The sequence below is a fragment of the Oncorhynchus kisutch genome, linkage group LG4 (assembly GCF_002021735.2).
Source record: "Oncorhynchus kisutch isolate 150728-3 linkage group LG4, Okis_V2, whole genome shotgun sequence".
Lineage (NCBI taxonomy): Eukaryota > Metazoa > Chordata > Actinopteri > Salmoniformes > Salmonidae > Oncorhynchus > Oncorhynchus kisutch.
This window is the reverse complement of record NC_034177.2, coordinates 52903400-52909399: the sequence shown is the minus strand read 5'-3', so window position 1 is coordinate 52909399 and position 6000 is coordinate 52903400. Positions and strand designations below refer to the sequence as shown.

Here is a 6000-nt window from a genome sequence, read left to right as displayed (position 1 = left end):
CTTTTGGTCGTAATTTAAGGTCAGGGTTAGGCACCGTGCATGGTTAAGTTTAAAATCACATCTTAAGAAGATAACTTGTAGTTATGTGTCATATCATCTATAGGCGGAGTTTATGACTTTGTGACTGTGGTAACTAGTGACGACCCGAGTGCTACTTCTCTCCAGATGAGTTTCACCGAGTTTACATCCGGGGTTTTTCCCTAGGCAATGGAAGGCGTAGTACCCCTGTTCCTTAGGCAAAGTGAAATAAATTCGCCGCACCATGACAAAAAATAGTTCGCTTTTCAAACACATTTTCGTTTCACCTTGCGACGACCCTCGACACAAAATGTATAACTAACCATATACTATTAATTAATTAATCAATCTGGGATACAACGGCTACAATTGTCACCTTTTAGAAATAGTTTTCCTACCCCTTTCTTCTCGCTCCTCATGAGCGCATGGATAACTGTTGTGCTCAGGCTGTGGTGAATGAGATTGAAGAAGAGTTCTTGTTTTGTATCCCAGTTTCTCTCTTTTTGCACAAATTGAATTTAAACAAATACTACGGAGATCTCAGACTAATCAAGGGAGGATATTTGAATATTCACATCAATTGTATCGGTAGAGAGTATTGGGTTGTTTGTAAATATTTCATTAATATCTGTGGAGAGGACTGCTGCTGTTCATGTGAGTGAAGGGTAAGTACACATAGGGATTTAAAAAAAATATTATTATAAGTTTCATTTTCATTGTTTAGAAACTTTGGTTGTTTTCACATGCGTTTGATCCCTATACCCGTAATTAATCGTGTGTTAGGATAGGCAGGACGGTTTGTTCATAGCTATTTCTTATAAGAGTTGGATGATATTCTCTAGCTCAGTGGTTCCCAACCCTTTTCGGTTACTATACCACCAACTGAATTTTGCTCTGGAAGGAGTACCCCTGGAATACTCTCATGTGCATTTTTACCAGTAGGCCTATGGTCTCATGAGTCTTCAAGTACCCCCGGGGGTCCTAGTACTCCTGGTTGGGAACACTAGTCTAGCTAGCGAAGTGCACTGCTATTGGAGGGCAGTGAACATAGCTGGCTAGAAAGGGGCCGATTCTAACTTGTAACCACCAAAGCGTGCCTATTTGTGAGGATTTAGTTATTTATTTGAAGCCATCCCCAAAATATTATTATGTTATGCTACTGTTTTATTTTCTAAGTTACTTATCTATATTGACAGCTAGCTTGTTTGCTACAGTTTTTTGCCATATGTAGTTAGCTATCGCTAACTAGTTTAGAGCTAGCTTGCTCTCTAGTGACTGAATGCTGTTAAAACTCTCCCTGTGTTAGCTAGCCTCGCAAGCTGAAATAACCGGCTAACGTCGTTAGTTATAGTTGACGAGGATGTCAAGGTATATCAACTGTAGTGATATCTTATTTTAAAAGGAGTTTTAATCTGTGAAATGGAACTGAAGTCGACTCCTTGCCATTAGCTAGCAAATAATCTGATATTTTTTATTAGCTTGCACCAAATATGTAACAACAATTTACTAGCTACCTGGCTAACGAACGCGAATTGAACGTGTGCGCGCGGCTGCACTGCGCAACATGGCGATTTGTGCTCTTGTAAATGAAAGTTATAAAACACTCGTTCATGCTGAAATAATATGCATTTTCAGACAAAGACAATGCATCTGATAGCATGGCATTGTGCAAAGGAGGTCCAAATAGTGCTAAATATGAGTTGAGGCCCTTATGTTCGGAAAACGAATCAATATTTATGCTCATGGAGTCATTTTATAGACTGCACGCTAGCCAGCAGATCCAACCGGGTTGCTTACAGCTGCACTAGGGTCAGACAGCAGAGGAGCCGGTTCAATTCAAATTTTAGTTGTCACGTGCCGAATACAGTAGGTGTAGATTTAACAGTATAACTTTAGTCCGTCCCCTCGCCCATACCCGGGCTCGAACCAGGGACCCTCTGCACACATCAACAACTGTTAACCATCGCTCCACAAAAGTTGCGGCCTTTGCAGAGCAAGGGGAACCACGACTTCAAGTTCTCAAAGCGAGTGACGTCACCGATTGAAACGCTATTAGTGCGCACCACCGCTGACTAGCTAGCCATTTCACATCGGTTACATAGACCTTACAGTAAAATGCTTACTTACAAGCCCTTAACCAACAATGCAGTTAAAATAAATACATAAAGTAACATAATTAAAGAGCAGCAGTAAAATAACAATATCGACGCTATATACAGGGGGTACTGGTACAGAGCCAATGTGCACTGGTTAGTCAAGGTAATTGAGGTAATATATACATGTGGGTAGAGTTATTAAAGTGACTTATGCATAGATGATAACAGAGTAGCAGCAGTGTATAATATGGGGGGGGGGGTGTATATAAGTCACTTGGACCTAGACTTGGCGCTCTGGTACCGCTTGCCGTACAGTAACAGAGAGAACAGTCTGATTAGGGTGGCTTTAGGGCCTTCCTCAGACACCGCCTGGTATAGAGGTCCTGGATGGCAGGAAGCTTGGCCCCAGTGATGTACTGGGCCGTACGCACTACCCTCTGTAGTACCTTGCGTTCGGATGCCGAGCAGTTGCCATACCAGGCAGTGATGAAACCAGTCAGGATGTTCTCGATGGTGCAGCTGTAGAACCTTTTGAGGATCTGAGGTCCCATGCCAAATCTTTTCAGTCTCCTGAAGGGGAATAGGTGTTGTGCCCTCTTCACTACTGTTTTGGTGTGCTTGGACCATGTTAGTTTTGTGAAGTGGACACCAAGGAACTTGAAGTTCTCAACCTGCTCCACTACAGCCCCGTCGATGAGAGTGGGGGTGTGCTTGGTTTACTGTAGTCTTGGCCCATTTGCTCCTCCCCCATTGTTTTCCAAGCAGAGCAGGCAGGCACAACTCCAGACTCCACACAGACAGCGTGTACACATGCTGCTTCAGAGACAGTTTTTAAAATATTTTTAACTTTATTTAACCAGGTAGGCCAGTTGAGAACAAGTTCTCATTTACAACTGCGACATGGTCAAGATAAAGCAAAGTAGTGCGACAAAAACAACAGTCTCTCACATAGGATAAACAGACGTACAGTCAATAACACAATAGAAAATCTGTATACAGTGTGTGCAAATGAAGTAAGGCGGTAAGTCAATAAATAGGCCGTAGTGGTGAAGTAATTACAATTTAGCCGTGATAGATGTGCAGATGAAGATGTGCAGATGAAGATGTGCAAGTAGAAATGCTGGTGTGCAAATGAGCAGAAGAAAAAAAAGAAAGGAAAAAAAATATATATATATATATTTATATATATAAATAAATAAATATATATTTATATATATATAAATATATTTATATATATAAATAAATAAATATATATTTATATATATATATAAATATATATATATTTATTTATATATTTATATATATATAAATATATTTATATATATATAAATATATATTTATTTATTTATATATATAAATATATATATATATTTTTTTTTTCCTTTTTTTATATATATATATAAATATATATATATTTATTTATATATTTATATATATATAAATATATATATGAGCAAAAGAAAAAAAAGAAAGAAAAAAAGATCTATATATATATATATATATATATATATATATATATTTTTTTTTTTTTAAATATATTTATATATATAAATAAATAAATATATATTTATATATATATATATATATATTTTTTTTTATATATATATATTTTTTATATATAAATATATATATATATCTTTTTTTCTTTCTTTTTTTTCTTCTGCTCATATATATATATATTTATATATAAAAAAAATATATATATATTTATATATAAAAAAATATATATATATTTATATATATATAAATATATATATATTTTTTTATATATATATATATATATATATATATATATATATATATATATATATGAGCAGAAGAAAAAAAAGAAAGAAAAAAAGATATATATATATATATTTATATATATAAAAAAATATATATATCAAAAAAAAAAAATATATATAAATATATATTTATTTATTTATATATATAAATATATTTAAAAAAAAATATATTTTTTATATATAAATATATATATATATATATATATATATATATATGGGGATGAGGTAGGTAGTTGGTTGGATGAACCATTTACAGATGGGCTGTGAACAGCTGCAGCGATCTGTAAGCTGCTCTGACAGCCGATGCTTGAAGTTAGTGAGGGAGATATGTCTCCAACTTCAGTGAATTTTTTTTTTTATTTTATTATTTTTTTTTTTTGTTCCAGTCATTGGCAGCAGAGAACTGGAAGGAAAGGCGGCCAAAGGAGGTGTTGGCTTTGGGGATGACCAGTGACCAGTGCTGGAGCGCGTGCTTCGGGTGGGTGTTGCTATGGTGACCAGTGAGCTGACATTAGGTGGAGCTTTACCTAGCAAAGACTTAAAAATGACCTGGAGCCAGTGGGTTTGGCGACAAATATGTAGCGAGGACCAGACAACGTGGGCATAAAGGTCGCAGTGGTGGGTAGTGTATATAGGGCTTTGGTGACAAAACGGATGGCACTGTGATAGACTGCATCCAATTTACTGTCTATTTTATAAATGACATCGCCGAAGTCGATTGCATTTAGATAATTTGTCAGTAGGTCCTACCAGCCTCACAACCACAGATCACGTGTAACCACGCCAGCCCAGGACCTTCACATCCGGCTTCTTCACCTGCGGGATCGTCTGAGACCAGCCACCCAGACAGCTGATGAAACTGAGGCGTATATGAATGTAATGAAGCCCTTTTGTGAGGGAAAAACATTCTGATGGCTGCGCCCCTGCCCAGTCATGTGATATCCATAGATTATGGCCTAATGAATTTATTTCAATTGACTGATTTCCTTATGAACTGACAACTCAGTAAAATCGTTAATTGTTTCATGTTCCTGATTTACGTTTCACACTAGTAGGTTTCAAACCAGTCTGTGTCATTAGGAATTATGGATTGTACGGGTGGTTTAGTTCAGAAGTAGGAAAACTGAAAGTGGCCAAGGGATATTGCCACCCACTGCTACCTATATACAATTACTGTCTGTTACGATCAGAACCATGCATGAAAATTCATGTTTGGTCAAACCACGTTTAGTTGCAAATTATCCTGCACGTTGTCCACCCATGTTTAACATGACTGACTTTACAGGTGAACTTTGCTCGGTTGCTCTGGTAGTTTTTCAATGTTGGGGTGACTTAGCCATCCTGAAAGTCCAATTTGTGGTGGTGGGAGTCTTATGTAGGCCTAGTGGGCTCTGCATCAACTGTCTTGCAGGGAGTCTGAGAGAGTGGAGACCAGTTACACTGCCAGGTGTGAGTCATGCAACAGCACCTGTTGTAATTGTTCTCTTGGCTGGCAGCTTTGGCCCGAAAATCAATCAAACTGGACGGCTGTGACATTGCCTCGGGCGGACTCGCTGGTTTCCCGGTTCTCACTGTTTGTTTATTGTTGTCCCACGGAACCAGGCAAATGTATGCTTTTGTGAGCTTCACGTCATTGCCCTGCGAATGTAATTTCCAAGTTGTTTTATTTACTCTTGTGCATGCTAAGAACAAAAATTCTAATTCAGTAGAAGACATAATTATTGGCTTTCTTTGACATTGCAAGTTGATCCATAATCCAAGGTGGTTGTGCAGGATTCAAAGTGTCGTCCCTTTGAAAGTAATACTATGGGCCTTTGAAACAATGAGCTTTACGCAGATTCATGTCATCATTACAGTTCGGCTTGGGCGGTATACCGTGTATATACCCAGGGGTCACATTAGCTTTCAGAAATCAGCATTTTCAAAACACAGACCATCATACAATCTGTGTTTTTAAACCATTTCACTTACATTTTATATTGAACTTTTACCTTTTTTTTTCTTCAGTAGAGTGATCGGGGGCATGCAACTATTAGCTTACAATAAAAAAGACGATGCATGGCCATCGTATTTCTGTTTATCATAGAAAGAATGAAGCCAGC

The 6000-nt window shown here is 37.2% G+C and overlaps 1 protein-coding gene across 3 annotated transcripts in view; it reads left to right on the top strand.

Moving 5' to 3' along the window:
* The first annotated feature begins 336 nt into the window (after positions 1-336).
* Positions 337-6000, top strand: part of LOC109889690 (PHD finger protein 21A-like) — a 111089-nt gene continuing 105425 nt past the window's right edge. Inside the window, exons 1-2 of one of the 3 annotated variants that reach the window (XM_031823214.1) lie at positions 337-683; positions 4285-4376. The gene's annotated coding sequence lies outside the window, so the exon portion shown is untranslated. The remainder of the gene's footprint in view (positions 684-4284; positions 4377-6000) is intronic. The other 2 variants (XM_031823215.1, XM_020481304.2) reach the window with 2 other exon arrangements.